General features: G+C 38.5%; 1 long non-coding RNA gene and 2 pseudogenes across 1 annotated transcript; 1 reads left to right on the top strand and 2 right to left on the bottom strand.

Annotated features, from left to right (window-relative positions):
• LOC148739365 (uncharacterized protein KIAA1958-like) overlaps window positions 1–10 on the bottom strand; it is a 1418-nt pseudogene extending 1408 nt beyond the window's left edge.
• Window positions 1–18789, top strand: part of LOC148739363 (uncharacterized) — a 92837-nt pseudogene that overhangs the window by 30117 nt on the left and 43931 nt on the right.
• LOC148739366 (uncharacterized) lies at window positions 15395–16653 on the bottom strand. Its single transcript, XR_015997386.1, has 3 exons — window positions 16088–16653; window positions 15921–15946; window positions 15395–15480 (listed from the first exon to the last, which is right to left on the bottom strand). It is a non-coding gene; the product is annotated as an uncharacterized LOC148739366 (long non-coding RNA).

The following is an 18789-nucleotide window of genomic DNA, read 5'->3' on the forward strand; positions in this document are numbered from 1 at the left end:
GTTCTGTGGAGCGGGACGTATTTCTATTGGAAGTGACAGACTTACGCTCATGTATTTTATCGCTTGAAATGATGGGAAATCTTGCAATATCCAACTCTTGTAGTGGCTTTTGATTTTCTTCGTTTGTTGTTGACTCGGTGGACTCGGGATCGCGCGGATTTTGAGCTTGAGAAGGTACAAAATCGTCAAAATATTCACCAAAATGTAGACAAAAAGTGGGAAAGTCCCTGGCATGTTGGTCTTCAGCCTGAAGAATCTCATTGTCATCATTCAAAAACTGGAAGAAATTAAACTCATCCATTTTTGGGGGAAAAAAATAAGAGTTTTGGAAACAAAAGTTGCAAAATTTGCCAGATGATACTCCTTGTTTTTCATTTTCCTGCAATTTGATTGGTCACTTTAAACAAGCCTTGAAATCTGATTGGTTGTTTTTTTAAAGTGTAAATTCCTCATTGGCTGGAAAAAAAGATGCGATTTAGAGCAAAAAATGGTGCGATTTGGGAATAAATCGCACCAATTAGAGCCAATCAGATTACAGGGACCACCAGTGATTTCAAAATGAATGTAATAAAGTGAAATATGGTATCGGTCTTATTTTTGGCTGTTAACCGAATTTGATAGTTTAAGCAGCTTCAACATTTTTAGTGTAGATGCAACAGAGGAGACAAAAATTTGTCATGAAAAAAAAATGTGTCCTTTGATGTTGTCAGGGAAATTCTAGTTTAGTCTGCTTGTGCAGATACTGGTCCTAATGGAAACTTGTGGATAAAAGTCAGCCTCATGCCTATAATTATTGTAAATGTGAGGTGATCGGCTTTTCTGCAAAATGTTTTAGCTTGTAAAATCTTATTGTCCATGTGTTGGTAAGTTGGTTGGGGTGACTGTTATTTCCACAATCTTATGCTGATCATGCATGTGGCAATTTTATTTGGGGATCGCAATAAATTTCATAGCTGTGATTGGCTTATTGAATCACTGATATTAGCATGTTAGAAATGCGGAGACACACCTGGTGATTTTATACGCCAATCACAGTGATCTGCGAATATCACGATTGCCATACCAAGCATACTGGGTGATTTTCGTTTTAAATGGCCCAGTGTGTCGCAGACTTTAATTGAAGTTAGCATGCGGAGTCAACTTCCATTAAGGTTGTCAAAACATCAATTACCAATACCAGGAACAGTCTTTCTCAAGAGTATTTACTGCAAGAATGTGTTTGTAGTGTACATGTATGTGACTGTATGCAATGAAACATTTTTTAAATAAATTTTTCTTAGTTAATGATGGAAGTGGAAAGTTACTAGCTTACAAAGGACTTACTGATGCAGTTAAGTCAATTGTGAGAACAAACGGCTTAAAAGGATTATATCAGGTACTTTCAGTTAAATAAAAAGTATTGTAATACTGGTACAATTTGTGAATCAATTAACTAATTTTGGAGGTTAGCAGTTTTCTTTTAATCCATGTTTACCACTTTCAAAAATTCGAGTATTGCCCTTTCTGCTCACCATACAATGCAAATTTTTTTCCTATCTGGAGAATTTGGTAATAAAGCAAGTAATGCCCCATTCATTTAAATTTTCTGCCCTGTCATCACCTTTGCTTGACAGTGTGTTGTTATTCTGAGGAGAAATTACTTTTCAAGAAATTACTTTACGCGAGACATGCGCGCCACGCGGACGTCAATGTGTTTACTTACAATGGGGGAGAGGAGGAGGGGAGTAGGCTAGCTTGAACAAAGTGCGATGAGAATTTTAAAAAATAACGAAATGATTTAAAGAAAAAAAAAACGCGCAGTGATTCCTATTTTAATGACACCGAATAAAAGGAAAAAATCTATAAACACGCAGTTCACTTTTCATCCTGTGCAAAGACTGTTTTGCCAGTATTTTTGGTTGTGTTAGTAGTAGTGATAAGGGTTAAAAATGGCTTCAATGCAGTCATTTTGATTATAAAAACTTACAGGACCTTGTTCTGAGTATTGTATTTGCTAGTTATTTTAAAGAATTTCTACGTGTATTATTCATTTTGTTTCTAAAAAATATCGAATTCAAATGGAATTGACGGGGAGATTTTATTTTCCTTCACTTTCTATAAAATGCAAAGTCAGCACTTTTCTCACATTTCAAAGCCAGTTATCTCGTAATATTGCGTGGCTACCACCAATTTTTTTTTTGTATTGGATTCTGATAGCCCTTGATACAATACATTTTGCTTGCATAGGCATTTGCTGGGGAAAGTTAGATTGATTACGAGGACGCAATACAGGGCTACTAGATCAAAATGCTTTAAGCATATCAAATTTATCATTCCACAAAAGCTGAACTTGAAGATCCTTCAAAATTAAAACATTCAAATATAGCAAATTACGAGTAATTTCGTTCTGTTCTCACAAGTTAAAGTATGGAGTGCTTTTTAAAAGTTTTTATAACATAACCAAAGTAAAGCGCGCGCTCTGATTGGTCAATTTAGCGTCCCCCATTTGCCCATGGGTGTACGCTGCTGACGTGAGCAAATGCAAAGACTATTTTTCCGCGCGCGCTTGTTTTTTCTGGTCGCGTAAGATTTGTTAAATAAAAGGAACTCTTTAGCTACAGTGCATCAATGTTATGTTATAAAACAAATGGTAAACACCACAGCGTACACTATTGAGTTATGGATGCACTTGGGAGGTTTGCTAAGCACTCAAGAAGCTAGAGTCGCTCTCGGCTATCGCCTTGAGCGATTCTTACGCTTCTTTCGTGCTTGACAACCTCCCGCGTGCATCCATAACTCAATAGTGTACGCTGTGGTGTTTACCATTTGTTAATTTTAGGCAACAATTTAATGTGGAAGTAATATGACTGTTGTACGTCTTCATCTGGTACACAATCATTTTTTTTTTTAGTGAAAAAAGGATTATTTTGCTTCAGCGCAAGCACTTACAATGTATTCATGTGGTCTTATACTCAAAATTTTCAGATTTAGCCCAAGAAAGGAAGTATTTGGTGGGTTTTCCGCCATTTAAGATTCGCCCCTTTCGCTTCTGTGATGGAGTTTGTCACAGCCAATGATCAATGTAGGACAGAAGTAAACATACAAGGAATGGCTCTCAAGCGCTCTGTCTTCAAAAGATGGTCATTGGCGGCTCCTCACCTCTGCAATGTCAAATGCGGACAAGAGATCAGGTGCCAAAGCTATAACTACAATCGAAAATACCAAATGTGTGAACTAAATAGCCGCACCAGGGAGGCGAGACCAGGGAATTTTCTTTCAACCCCTGGATGGTTTTACATTCAGCGACTGGACGGCAAAGGTATGAAATCATAAGTTTATCTCTATGTTTGGTTGGTATTCCTTGAATTATTCTCTATCCTGGGCCAATCCGGTTCCCTCTCACCTGAAAGAACTTATAATATAAAGAAACTAAAATATCTGCCTTTACTGCAGCTCCCTTAGGCTCTATCCCTGAATTACCGGCGCTGACTTGTCAAGAAATATAAGCAAGTGAAGGTAAATACACCATGGACAGAAAGTATTGGCTGGATCCAACTAGGAAAGGGAAGGCAGTACTGATTTACTATGTTATGGTTAACGAAGGTAGGTCCCATAAGTTTTGTTTGAGTTATTGTATTTTATGAATAGTTATCAGTATCATGAAAGTATTATAAATTATTCATGTACTATCATTAATATCACTATCGTAATATTTGGTTTGGACCAGTTCTATTGTGGATGCCTCTCGTGAGTTACTCTAACTTAGTCACTTCTTCTCTTTCTAAACTGTAGATATGGATGAATGTAAATTTAACATCAGCGGCTGCGACGTGAATGCAGACTGTACGAACACGTATGGTTCTTACATCTGCACATGTAAAGTGGGATACACTGGCGATGGACACTCATGCTCAGGTAATTTTGAGGATGATCTAGTGGATGCTTTCCGAATAACTGCCTTAGCATTTTTTTTTTTTTTTTGGTATATCGTCTCATATCATTATACAGCATTACCCATGTATGTTTTCGTAAAGTTTCCGTGATGTGCGTCTGGCTTGTTTCAAAGCTGTTGTGTTGATAGATTTAAAAAAAAATCTTTGTGCTGAAATATACGAACAACAGATTGTATACTTGTACTTGTCACCACGGATTTACAGGAAATGGACGCAACTGTACGGGTACTAGATTCAATCCTTTTTTTAAACCCCTCATATTAGAAAGAAAAGTACTGTCATCTTAGCAAGACTTGTTTTACCATCATGCCTTAAAGAAAATAGCGACGGGTGTAGGCCTGAAGACAATGCCGACAATAACACAAATATATTAAATAAACATTGCGTGATAAAAAATCTTAATGACACAAATCGTTGTATTAGTGGTGAAAAATCTCAACTGGTAGAAGGCAGACTTGATGATTACTAGTGGGTAAGAACTACGTATGTAAATTTTAACCTGGATATGCTGGAAATGGACAAAACTATACAAGCGAAGTTAGTCTCATTGCAATCAAATCATGACCAGAATTTTCCAACATGACGCGTTGACTATAATACCGCGCTATTCAGCCGTGTTACTAGAGAATTAGAAAATATATCACTCATGACCCGTTTAAGTTTAAGGAGCCGTCAGGGACTCTTAGGTTTTGTTCCTGACCTGTAAATGAAACATTTTAATAACTGATGCATTGTTATTCTGATTTGAACTTGGTCAGTAAACTAAGAGCAGAATCAGTTTATACAAAGTTTGGTTCCAGGACCTTAAACCTTCGTTTTTGTTTAAATGCTTTCTCCGTGTAATGTTTTCTTTCGACAACTTTCTAATTTGATGTCGATGGATGCAAAGGCAGCAATAACCTCTGTGACGAAATTGCAAATTGCTCCAATACTGTTGGGTCTTATAGTTGCACCTGCGAAGATGGATTTACTGGAGATGGACACTCGTGCTCAGGTAAAATGAAAACCTACAGTCGTCTCGAAGTACAATACTCAAATCGTTTCGCACGAAGGCAATGGAGATTTTGAAAAAAACAAAACAAAACAAAACAAAACAAACAAAAAAACCGGGTTGCTTAACTTAATTCCTGGTCATTCACTTTATTTTTGTATCCAAAAAGTTACATTGACATACCTACTGCTTCCAGATATCGATGAGTGCAGCAATGGAAGCCATGTTTGTGATATGAAAGCCAACTGTACCAACACTAAGGGCTCTCGTAACTGCACCTGCAAGAAAGGGTTCATTGGAGATGGGCAATCATACCGAGGTAATTCAAATTAGCATTAGAATTCGACTCTACATAACAACTATCACCTTAGTAGCTGTTATTCCTTAGATTTTTTAATGCTGTTTCATCTATGAGTTGAATATGCTTAGTTATGTGGACACTTCTCTATCTAGCATTTATTTTACGAAACTCACGGAAGTCGCCTATTTTGTTTTTTTGTTACAGCTGATATACTTTTCAGTGACATATTTTTGTGCGTTTATTTGTTTGTTTGTTTGGTGTTTTGGGGTGTTTTGCTTCCAGATATCGATGAGTGCAATAATGGAGACCATCTCTGTGACGTCAATGCGAACTGTACCAACACTAACGGTTCCCACAACTGCACCTGCAGGGAAGGATACATCGGAGATGGACAGTCATGCCAAGGTAAGTCTGAGCTACCATCAGGCGAGCGAATAATGAATCAGAAATACGACCTCGCTCGCACGCAATATCAAAGAAGCCTTAGCATTAAACGAAGCATCTTTAGCAGGAAATATTAATCCTATTAAGCGCTACGTTTTGCATCATGTCTCCTTACATGTTTATGCAAGGAGTCACAATTATCCGGCCACATTTTGCTTGTTTCATAGCCATCATATTGGTGGGTTAAGAGATATTTGTGCTGAGATGTTTGTTTACAATATCTAATTCGTAAAACAGAAAAAGGAGAAACCTTTGTTTTATGCTTTGCAATGATTAATAGCATCGTGCAACTGAGAGTGTTCATCCATTTCAAGGTGACAAAAATAAAAAAAGAGTGCAAAATATATTTATGGTGTCTCAGATATTGACGAATGTAAAGGAAATCACTCTTGTCACGTAAATGCTACCTGCACGAACACCGATGGATCGTACGTTTGTACTTGTAAGCCCGGATATACTGGAAATGGACACACTTCTACAGGTACTTAATGTCTTTTACTGTGACCCTTCACATTCGAGAGAAAAGTAATATCCTTGCCCAAAGTGTATATTAATTATATCCTGTCATCAGTCTACGTCACTACGAGATGCGCGCACATGCTGCTGGTCAATGCTCGCTTGCTGGTCTAGATCTTCTAACCATCTTTTTTCTGCTTCGTAATGCAAGGAAAATATCCGCAATCCTGCGCTCCTTTGGAATCCTTTCTACAAAATTCCAAGCTTAAGGTACGTGGAAGTCCATGATTGTTTGATTTGTCCACAAATTTCAGCGAAAACATCCTGATTGGCGATTCAAACAATGCCGCTCCTGAAATGGATGAATCGCACGAGGACACCTCACGAAGCTCACAGAGTGCCGAGGAGGGCAGCCTTAACAAGGCTATTTTCTCAATTAACGAAAATATGGCTAAGATGGCGGCCATTTTTGAGAACATGTGCGACACTAAAGGGCCACCGGCCAAGAAACGAAAGGCTAGAGGTGAAGAAAGCATGTCAGACTCTGACTCAGAGTCAGAGGAGGAGGCCGTGCCCTCAACCTCTCATCACATGGATGATAATGTTAGGTTGTATGCTAGCGGCGAATTGGAGGACGACGATGCCGTCAAAGTGCTCACCGAGCGTAATAAAAACCCTAAAAAGGTCACCGACCAAAAAAGTAGCAAAGGAAAGATGCTCAACTCATTGGCTGATGCCTATAACACTGAAGACGCTATCGGCGATGATTTGGATGAGAATGTGACGACTCTTGTCAAAAAGCGATGGGGTAAGAAATTAAATCCTAATAAAATCAAGACAATTGTTGAAAAGCACAAACGTCCGGTAAATTGTCCTGAACTCAAACAGATAAAGGTCAATCAGGAGATATGGGCGCAATTAAATGCCCGCCAGCGGAAAGCTGATTTACAAATTGCCAATTCTCAGCAGCTTGTCAATAAGACAGCTATTATCAATTTACAAACCCCTCAGTGGATTACTGCAAATGCTGAAAATACGCCAGAGCTTATAAATAATCTTGCCGATACCATTGCAATGTTGGGTCATGTACAGACCCAGATGTCTCAGTTAAGACGAGAACAAACTAAGCTTGCACTAAGCTACGAGTATAAGTCAATATGCTCATTTGAAGTACCTGCTACTTCACAACAACTCTTTGGGGACGAAATGTCCAAGCATCTAAAGGATGCAAGGAAACTAGTAAAGTGAGGAAGGTTATAAAACCCAAAAACACTGCAAGCAATCGACCCCAATCGAAATGTGCCAGGAAAGACTCGTTTTAGGGAGATAACCACCTTTCAAAAGCCGGGGCAATCAAGGCAAACAACAGGGCCAGAGAGCCACCAGGTGGTAAAAAAATTGAGAGAAATCCAAAACTCGGTGAGTATGTTTACACAAATTTTGCCACTCTTATTGAATTACCTTCACAGCCGATGTACCAATTTTACAGCTGGGCAGGTGAAATTACACTACTCAGCTTGGAAAAACTAACTAGTGACAAGGATATCTTATCTGATGTCCTCGGAGTAACGATTCAATGTGATGACACTCCAGTGCAACATAAACTCCCAACAAACAAGCACAATGAGAATGATACTATAAACATCAGTCTGGAAGTTCAAAAATTGCCTTCGAAAGGGCTAATTGAAGAGGCTAGCTATTATCCAGAACAAATAAGCTCAACTATCTTTCTAATAACTAAGAAATATGGGACTCATCGACTTATTTTAAACTTAAAAAAGTTTAATGAGGTTGTTACTAACTATCATTTTAAAATGGATTCTCTTGGCACTATAACAAAATTGGCTACCCAAAATTGCTACATGGCAGGCATAGACATGAAGAATGCTTATTACTCTATACCAATCAAGCAATCAGACAGAAAGTATTTACGTTTTCACTGGGAAAATAAGACCAACCAGTTTTCCTGTCTGCCAAATGGGTTAGCTTGTGCCCCCCGGAAGTTTACTAAAATACTTAAGCCAGTGCTGGCCCACCTGCATACTAAAGGGTCAATAGCAGTTGCTCACTTGGATGATGTTTATCTCTAAGCGCAGACATATGATCAATTTATTTTGAATGTCACAGAGGCTATGCTGATTCTTGAGTAGCTTGGCTTCATTGTACACCCTGTGAAGTCTCTTTTGATCCCTTCCCATGAGATAGTAGTCCTTGGTTTTCTTATAAACTCAGTGACAATGACTATCAGACTTACCAATCAGAAAGCAAAAGGAATATGCGATGCGTGCAAGGATGTTCAGCATGGCAAAATTACCATCAGAGAAGTAGCCAGAGTACTTGGTAAACTAGTATCAAGTTTCCTAGGGGTCATGCATGGTCCTTTATACTACAGACAACTCGAGGCTGACAAAACTGCAGCTCTTAAAAGAAATAAAGGAAATTTGGACTCCTATATGACATAGTCACATGGAGCCCTTCAGGAGCTACAGTGGTGGGTTAGAAATGTCGAAAACTCCTTCAATGTAATTTACCACCCTAAACTTGAGCTCCTTATAACCACAGATGCCTCACTCTTGGGGTGGGGTGCTCATTGTGGGGAGATCTCAACTGGAGGAAACTGGTCTTTCTCTGAATCCCAGAATCATATTAATCAGCTAGAAATGCATGCTATTCTACTGGCTCCGAAAACCTTTGCAAAAGAAAAGAAAAACTTCCATGTCAGAATAATGTGTGATAATACAACAGCAGTCAATGTATTAAATCATATGGGTTCTAGCCATTGGCATAGCTGTAATCTGATGGCAAAAGAAATTTGGGAATGGTGTACGGACGGGAGAATCTGGCTGAGTGTTGCCCATAAACCAGGAAAGCATAACTTTCAAAAAAATAAGTTGCTGATTTTGAATCAAGGAGAAATGAGAGAGAGTCAGAGTGGATGCTAGACAAAGATGCCTTGTTTCATGCCCCAGAAAAATTAACGTTCATGCCAGAAATTGACTTATTCGCTTCTCGCATCAATAATCAGTTCCCAAGTTATGTTTCCTGCAAACCAGATCCAACTGCTAGTGCTATAGATGCATTCTCATTGGATTGGTATGTGCTGAAATTATATGCATTCCCCTCCCCCTTTAGTGTTATTCCAGCCTGCCTAAGCAAAATGGTATCAGATCAGGCAACAGGAATTGTTGTTCTCCCAGATTGGCCAACTCAGAGTTGGTTTCCCAAAGTTCTGCACATGATGGTCAAGGAGAGAATGCTGATAAAAGCCAGAAAGGATCTTCTGTTTCTACCGAGCCACCCATTCGAAGTACATCCCCTGTGGAAAAAAAACCCAGTCTGATGGTATGTCTATTATCAGGGAAAAACCTAAATCGCATTGGGCTGTCTTCTAGTGCACAAAAAGTGGTAATGGCATCATGGAGGCCTTGTACTTCGAAACAGTAAGACTCCTACCTAAGAAAGTGGTCTTGCTATTGCAAGGATATTGGCATTAACAGATGTCATCCGACCATTACCCAGGCAATTGAAATTTTAGTATCTCTATACTCTTCAGGACTTGGCTATAGTGCTGTAAATTCTGCACGCTCAACACTCTCAGCGGGGATAATCATGGATGATGGAGTAAATTTGGGGAGCATCCCTTAGTTTGTCGTTGTTTAAAAGGGATTTATGAACTTAGGCCTGCATTGCCTGGATACAGCGAGATTTGAGACGTTAATATTGTTTTGGACTACTTCAAGACCACGAAGTTGGCCCAGGAGTTATCGTTGAAGGACCTTTCGTTAAAATTAACAATGTTATTACATCTAACAACTGGCCAACGAGGCCAGACGGTTCATTTATTTGACATCAATCATATACGAGCAGTTGGGGACATGTATAGGATTGCCGTCATGGACAAGCTAAGGCAATCAAAGCCAGGAAAGCACCTGGAGCCTATCGAACTTTTAGCCTTTAAAGAAGACAAAAAACGTTGTGTAGTGGAGGATCTCACTGAATACCTTTGTAGGACCAAGTCACTAAGGAAGGAGCATTCCCAGTTGCTCTCAACCTACATCAAGCCTCATGATCCTGTTTCGCGGGACACTGTATCTAGATGGACAAAGGCAGTTATGAAATCAGCAGGAATTGACTTCACTGCCTTTTCTGCACACAGTACCAGATCTGCGTCCACTTCGTCTTGTAAAGCTAAGGGACTTGCGATACAAGAAATTTTGAAAGCAGCAGGATGGCTCAACTCTGGAACTTTTGCACGTTTCTATGAGAAGCCGGTCGATAGAGCAGCAAATTTTGGACACACGTTATTGGAGTGAACAATGATTCACATCTGTAGCCCTTTTGACAATAAATGCCGTTATTGTTGTTGAACTATGTCTGATTTTGTTGATAACTCATGGCACAGAAATTTAAAGTCTCATGTGACCCCGTAATGACGTAGACTGATGACAGGATAGAATTACAAAATTAAACGAGACTTGCCTGTAAGTTGAAGTTTGGTTGGGATTATCTCCTGTCATCAGTCCGGAACGAAGGAGTAACATCCTAACCCACCCACCCTTCTCCTTCGTTCCTTATCCTGTGCCATTCACGTTGAAGACTGATCAGCAGCATGCGCGCGCATCTCATGTGACTCCTTCGTTCCGGACTGATGACAGGATAGAATCCCAATCAAATTTCAACTTACAGGTAAGTCTCGTTTAATTTCGTAATCATATCATAATATTCCAAGTGGAAAGGGAAAACATCGTGGGCCTGTTGGCGAGGCAGACAATAATATAATTCCAGATGCCAGAATGACAGCAAGCAGTATTTTCACTTATCGTGATATCATGCAAGAGTGTGAAATGTTGTTATTCACAAGTATGGTTATTGACTTTATGGTGGGACCGAAAGTCTCGTGACCAGTGAAACAGAACTATATATAAGATACAATGAATATATGAAGTTCAGATATTTTGAACTGCGGTATTAGATACGTATGATGCACGATCCTCGCAGTAGATAGCGCTATTTATGCAATAGCGAAAATCAGACCTAAAAAAAATCAGTCCTGTACGGGACTCGAACCACTGACCTCTGCGATACTAGTGCAGCGCTCTACCAATTGAGCTGACAAGCCAACTGGGAGCAGGCCGTTAAATTGATTCGTAATAAACCCGTGAAAGTGATAAATAAGATACAATGAATATATGAAGTTCATATATTTTGAACTGCGGTATTAGATACGTATGATGCACGATCCTCGCAGTGGATAGCGCTATTTATGCAACTTAACGGCCTGCTCCCAGTTGGCTTGTTAGCTCAATTGGTAGAGCGCTGCACTAGTATCGCAGAGGTCAGTGGTTCGAGTCCCGTACAGGCCTGATTTTTTTCAGGTCTGATTTTCGCTATTGCATAAATAGCGCTATCTACTGCGAGGATCGTGCATCATACGTAAGAATTATATATATTGCAAAGTTGAAGAAAAAAATAGTCATCTGTTAAACGTTGCGATTTTTGTGGTGGTTCTGAAAGAACCGTCGCTTATACGGCCTCTGTCAAATGACCACAAAACGAGTCCCGACCACACGAGCAGAGGTTTTTGGTAAATGTAGCGTCTCAATAATGGGACAGTAAACGAAACAAAACATGCTGATATCACGAAAGATTGTGATCAGTTAGCGAACAGCGAAACCAGGGTGATATTCACCCAGTGAAATAAGTGATTTCCGCCGATAGGAATGAAATCGTACATGCAACTTACAACCTATAAATGCTAAGAAGTCGAAGTATATTGCAAAATTAAAAGCGCGTATAAATACAGCGAGGTTTACTCAACCGATTTTGGCGTCCTTTCTTTGTTTGGCAAACCCTTTGTTTCAAACACAAAGAATGTCGACGTGAGGTTTAACACGAATTTCGTTCTTATAAATATGATTCGCAATCAAAGCTAATGACTTATGTTAAACATAAGGTTAGATCTTGGATTTTATTGATCGTTTAATTTTTATGATGCGATATTAAGACTATATGCAAACACGGAAAAGTTTTGCAGAAAGCGACTTAGCGTCCTCTAGGAGTCCCTGAAGGGCAAACGGATCAAACTTAGAATGAATTAGAGTAATAAGTCGCATGTCAGCGATGTTCCCTCTGACGATCGCGTTCGATAAATAAATTCATTAAAACTAAGGGTTTACCAAACAAAGTAAGGACGCCAAAGTTTTTAGAGTAAACTTCGCTCTACATATACTATGTCTTAGCTTTTATTTGATGTAAGTTTCACACATAACGTCTTTAATCAAATCGCCACCGGTGGCGATTTGACTTTGAGTGCAGGCAAGTTTTGTGGTGGCGAGTTTGTCGTGATGGCGAATTGACCGTAAAATCCATCAGACCTCTCACGGACCCTTAAAGTTTAGCATCACATTTCCCTCGTTTTACTGATCGTTATAAAAATGCGAAATGACATACCATTTTTGACAGTTTTCGTTTAGACTTGGTGTAGATCTAGACTTTGGTTCGTTCTTTGCTCATTGGCACCACCTTATCATTCTGTTAAACTTTAGAAAACTTTAGTCGCACACGTCGCATTCGTCATGTTGTTCCGCCTGTTACAGGCACGGCATTCATAAAAAAAAAATGCAGATTTTTCGAGTACTCCCTTATGAAAAAGCAGGCGTTAATCCAGCTGAATAAGCTGGGGTATTAATTAGTTTTATAGTTATGCGTGTTACAATGATATACATTTCAGAAAGATATTTTTGTTTGCTTGGTATTCTTTTTAGAGGGGCTTACTTCTATGAAATTGTCACGATATTACACTTACGTCCAGATATGGCTGAGTGCAGCAGTGGAAGTAATCTCTGTGGCATTCTATATTACAGTATGTCAGCACATCATCCATAATTGTTTAAGGACGTCTGGCCTGAGCAGAGCTAGCTTCGACATTTTTAAGGTTAAAAGCCTATAAGAGCCGATAATCAATTGTTTTCGATGTTTGTGAGGACGGGGGGCTATAAAGAAAAATATCTTGCAAGAGAGGATATCCTCCTTCGTTGCGTGCTATTTTTTTTCATTATTCCTTAAGGGTGAGCACGATTTTAGTTTTCATTGTTATAAAAATAAGAGAGGTTGTTTTTGTTTTTAAAGGATCATTGCAAGCAAGATTCAAAAACGTCTTGCTGCGTGACTCTCATGATAAGAAATAAACATCACCATTAATATCGAGAACTATGCAGAAATGTGTAGTTGCCTTTCAATAAAACGACTAACATTGTCTGCTGTGGCTACAAATGCATTTCAAAAAGGAAATTTTAATAACACCACGCTTTTTGAATTAAATAGTTTATACTCTTCCGCTACGGCGGTTAACGTACACCGCCATTGAAGATAACGGTTATAATTTAATGATAATAATCATAATAATAATATTTATTGTTAATAAAAATTAATATTTATATCGCGCAAATTAACATGTGGATATGATCAAATGCGCATCACAACACTTTTGGGGGGACTTTGGCTGGACTGCATCAGCAGTTTAGAATCAATCGAAGGAAACTTATTTGAAGATGCCCCCTCCCCCCAATTCCCAGTAAACAGGCCAGACCACATCATAGTAATCTCGTGAGTGGGTTCTTTAACGTCCCCTGCCTAACTAAACTAACTAATTAATAGATGAAGGAGACGGGGCCTACGGTTTATTCGTTCTTATCCGAGGAGACTAGAATGTCCATCCATTTCTTGATATTATAGAAAGGTAGCGCATTCTCCTCAGTTATTTTAAGATCTTGAGTGTTGGTCCGGCAGGGACTCAAACCATCGACCTCCCGCACAACAGTCCAGCGCTCTAACCAATTGAGCTAACCGGGAGGTGGTTTTAAGTGAAGAAGAAAAGAATAACTGACGTTGTGGTAGCCTATGATTATCTTTACCCTTTGGAGACAAATTTAATACACCAGCTCTATTATTTCACTTATCAAAAAAAAAAAAAAAGAGAAAACCAATAACTTTAAACGATAGCTTTCAAATCAAAGTCTTCCAAAGTTCTAACGATGTACGAAAGCCTTCTTCGATTTTGGATGATTTCGCTAAGCATGCATTTCTCTTTTTCTTTTCAAACCTAGATGGCACGGAGTTCACTTAAGACGTGCAGAGTTTCTTAGTTATCATACATATTTTAAGAATGCAGACACCTTTTTTAACTTATTTGTACGTCTTTCTTTGTTTAAGTTAATTACTTAGTTGTGTTAACTCGTGTCCACGAAGTAATTTATAACCTAATAATGAAACGAAATCATTAGAAAACTGAATGAAATACAAGTAGAAACCCTTGTATAGGTTTGATTTGTGTAAAGTAAATTAAACATTTGTTAGCGAATAGGATTTTTATGCTCCTTATAACTTCCTCATTTGTTGTGGTTCTTAAGTTGCTATGAAAGCATAGACACTTCACCATTTACATGGCAACCGTCACTAGGCCCAAACCGAACATGCGCTCTCAGTCTTGGCCACCCCAGATAACGTGAATAGTCTAGTGGGTCCAGTTGCCCCAAAAGTGGCTTACATAGTTTGAATTTTTTTCCCTCCCAGCCCGGCCCGGTTGTACATTTGTTTGGCATTTGTTTTGTCCTCACCTTCCCTGGGCCAAATTCAAGCAATTTCATTTTTTAATGTTGTTACTGGTTGAACTTATTTTGCTTAGAACTGGCTTTGGGTTTTACCCATAGTCCTTTACGTTCAACCTTGGCTTGCTTATTGACCCGTGGCCCAGCAAACAGAGCTCAGGCAAAGCAGCATGACCAGCACTTACTTTCAAGCGGGAAGTTATAAAAAGAGCATAATTGGTTTATCTAAGCTGATACTTACTTTATTACGGTACTATTGTCTGAGCTTGCATTGTGAGGACCAAAAACTTGTTATTTTTCATCATCATTGTGCTCTACAGGGTATGTGTGATTCCTTCCATCATTACCGAGTCCTTCAATAGGGACCTTAAGATTTGAGGACGGCGTCTTCTTCTGGGACTTCACGGCATATAAAGGCCTGGGGCGAGGACGCCGTTCTTTGTGCGGGAATTTAGACTTAGGAAAAGGTAAATAAGACGCGAACTTTTTCCAGCCCCTGGTCGAGAATAGCGTCCTTCAGGAAAGCGCCGGAAGAACAAGAACGTCTTTTACGTTTTTGCGAGGAAATCATCAATGAGGATGAGTTTCTGTTGTTGTATGATGTTAACAAGTCGAAAAATCCACAGTATCTTTATTGGAATTATGAATTCGAAAGATTTACATTGCAAGATAAAAGTGAGACTGAGTGTAAGACAGATTTTCGCTTCGAAAATTACGACATCCCTCTCTTGGTTGATGTTCTTGGCTTACCTGACGAAATATAATTAAAATCCTGAGGTTAGCTGGTCTCTTATAAAGTATAAAAAATTAATGCAATGGAGGCTTTCGAAATGAGTATTCTTTGTAGTGGGATGAAACTGGCTTTAAAGGTAAGCCAAGAAAACAAGCATCTTCGATATATCTCTTCTCAAGTCGCGGAAACGGCATGAGAGTAACCATTAAATTACCAATTCATGAATAAATCGGTAAACATGGCAAACAGGAGGAAAATGTATTGAGACTTTAAAAGAAAGATCGCAGCGCTCGAAAACTTTTTATTAGGCTCGCTGTAGAAACTGCGAGTTTGACTTCTGATTATAACTACACTCTACTTACATCAGCCGACCTCTCACATGACATGATAAATTGATGCTAAACATGATAAATTTTTTCCATTCTGTTTATAAGGAAAACATGTGGAGTCTACTTACTCGGAACTGGAATCCATCGTCTATCTCTGAAAAAACAAGCACTGTTAACCAAAGATTATACAAAATAACAGCGAAAACGGCGATATAAATTAATAATTTCAGCTCCAAAACCAAACAAATACTCACGTTTTGTGCACGACGGGAAATTTAAAAAATGGCGTACTCACCACATCTGAAACATTGTCCCATTCACACACAGACATGCGCAATGTCATTTTTAGGTGAAAACGAACTTCCGGTGGCGTCCTAGACAGGTGACGTCCTCAAATCGTAAGGTCTCTAATTTCTTCTTTCTTAGGGCTGATGGCAAATTTAAAAAAAGTAAATACATTTCTTGTTTTTTCAAAGTAACACTCGAGACAATCATACTACTACGAAAAGTTGCGACATTTATGGATAAGTTCTAAACCGTTTCACGACTAAAAAAAGAATTGTTATATATATCCTCAAGGAACAAACAGGAACAAGAAATTTATTATTGATAATGTTTTTTTTTATTATTGTTGTAACTGCAACTACGGTAACAAGAAGGCAAATGCTGACAACAGCCTCCTTTTAAGACGTTTTGAATTTCTGAAAGAAAAAAACTCCACAGAAAAGGTGTTGCATCTTCAAAGGTAGGCTAGTTTCTTTAACACTAGTCAACACTCTATGAAGTAAGACACTACATTTAAATAATCTAGAGAATACAATTTCTTCCCCTTTAAAAACAGATGACGCGATGATGATGAAACACCAAATACTTGAGAAACCTATAATCAGTAGAAGAGGAGAATAACCTATATAAATACTTTGACATAAAGCATTAAACAGCGTAACGAGCTTTATTTTGCAATTAGATAGTCATTAAGTCTATTCGCGTGGTACTTTTCAAGGGAGATGCGATACAATAGATAGAGTTAGGAAGGTGGTAAAATTTGGGCTTGGTTGTGATGCAAAGAAATATGCTATTCAATTTTGCCAAGGGTTCGAGACAAAGCCGGAAAAGATCTAAGTTCCGACGATGAATCGAATTGGGTAACCATGCTCAATTTTTGTAAAATAGCGGTCAAACGTCGGGCATGCGAGAGGGAATGAATTCTTGCCGACTGCATGCGAATTTCCCTGGCGAAATGTCAAATGAAAACATAAGAAACAGCCGCTTTCTCGCCAAAAAGAAAAGCGAAATAAATATCGAACCGTTCACAGAAATCTTCCAAAGGAAACAAAAGTAGGGAAAAGCATAACTCCAGACTTTTCGAGGACACAGCATGTTCAAGTACGGATATTCTGTTCTTTGCTCTACAAAGAAGTTATACGCTTTTAAAATATCGTGGCTCACTGTTCGTGTGGTTATGTTTTAACTCGTGTGAGACAATTTGCTTCTGACATCTAGTCATTATCTATTCATTATACCATTACCGGCGTAGGATGTTATGCTGACAAATTCTTTTGGAAATATGAAGGTCTCAGCTTCCGGAATTAATATTTTCCATTTAGCAAAGTAGTGGATCGCATCATATTATAGTGAGTTGTATGTCAGTGCACGTAAGGTGACGTTCTTACCTCTTGCACATAATCATAATTAGTATCACTGCCTTAGTTGGGGGTACACGTTTCCCGTTTTTCCATCTGCTGGATTTAAGGGGTTTTTGTATCCAGTATCGGTGTGTTTTCGGTGTCTTGGCTCTTTTCAATCATATATATTAAGAGTACAGGACGCCTTTTATTCCAAGTATTTTTATTATATTTAATTTAATGGTTTTCAGTGGATTGCAACAAATTCATAGTTTAACTTATTGAAATCGCCCAGACTTGCTGGGGACTCGCGTCTATGAAATGCTTCACACACTAATAGCGATACGAAAATACAGTAGGCCAGAGTAAAATACATAAAGGGATCCGATTCGATGTGTGTACACTGACTGTAATATGTTATAGCTGATCATTGATTCTTTGGGTCGCTAATACATGCGTGTGTTGTGATAGAGAAAAGCGCGTTATTCCTTCTAATTATTCTGCCCTACGGGATATATGCGATTCATTTTTATGTCAACAACTAATGAAAAGTCTAAGAAAACCATTTACGTTCTATTTTACTAAATGTTGCACTCACGATACTCATACCGCTTCAACAGTTGTAACATTTCTTTAAAAAAAATGTTAAACTTTCAAGAATGAAGAAAAAAAAAAAAAAAGCAGCCATTTTTATTGTCAAGGACCAGATAGGAACAACACCTAAATGATTAATTACAGGTTATATATTACCTATTGTCACTGTCACTACGGTTGTAAAACGACAAATGTCGATGGCAGAATCGTTTTTAAGATGTTTTTAATTCCTCAATTAAAAACCCTAGAGAAAGCCTTCTGCACGCTGAAAAGGTAGGCCCGATTTCTTTGATGCTACCATGTTAAAACTCTGAAAATGAAAGACTTCATTCAAATCATCTGGATACAACTAATAATAATGTGCTTATTCCTTTCTGAAGGTAAAAAGAAAAGCATTATCCGAACAAATAAGATGGGATTCCCGCTCCTGAAGAAAGCGAAAATCGAGAGCGAGAATTTTTTTTTTTTTTTTAACGCCGTCCTTGCGGTAGAATAAAATTTTGAAATGGACATTTTATGGAAAGAAGTTACCTAATAATGATACTAAATTATTAGAAAACTGAGTAAAATACAAGTAGAAACCCGTGTATAGGTTTGATTTGTGTAAAGTAAATAGTTTATCTAAGCTGATACTTTATAATGGTACTAATGTCTGCGCTTGCATTGTGAGGATCAAAAACGTGTTATTTCTTATTGTCATTCTGCTCCACAGGGTGTGTGCGATTCCTTCCATCATTACCGAGTCCTTCAATTTCTTCTTTCTTATGGCTGATGGCAA

This window comes from Stylophora pistillata, chromosome 2, assembly GCF_964205215.1.
Source record: "Stylophora pistillata chromosome 2, jaStyPist1.2, whole genome shotgun sequence".
Classification (NCBI taxonomy): domain Eukaryota; kingdom Metazoa; phylum Cnidaria; class Anthozoa; order Scleractinia; family Pocilloporidae; genus Stylophora; species Stylophora pistillata.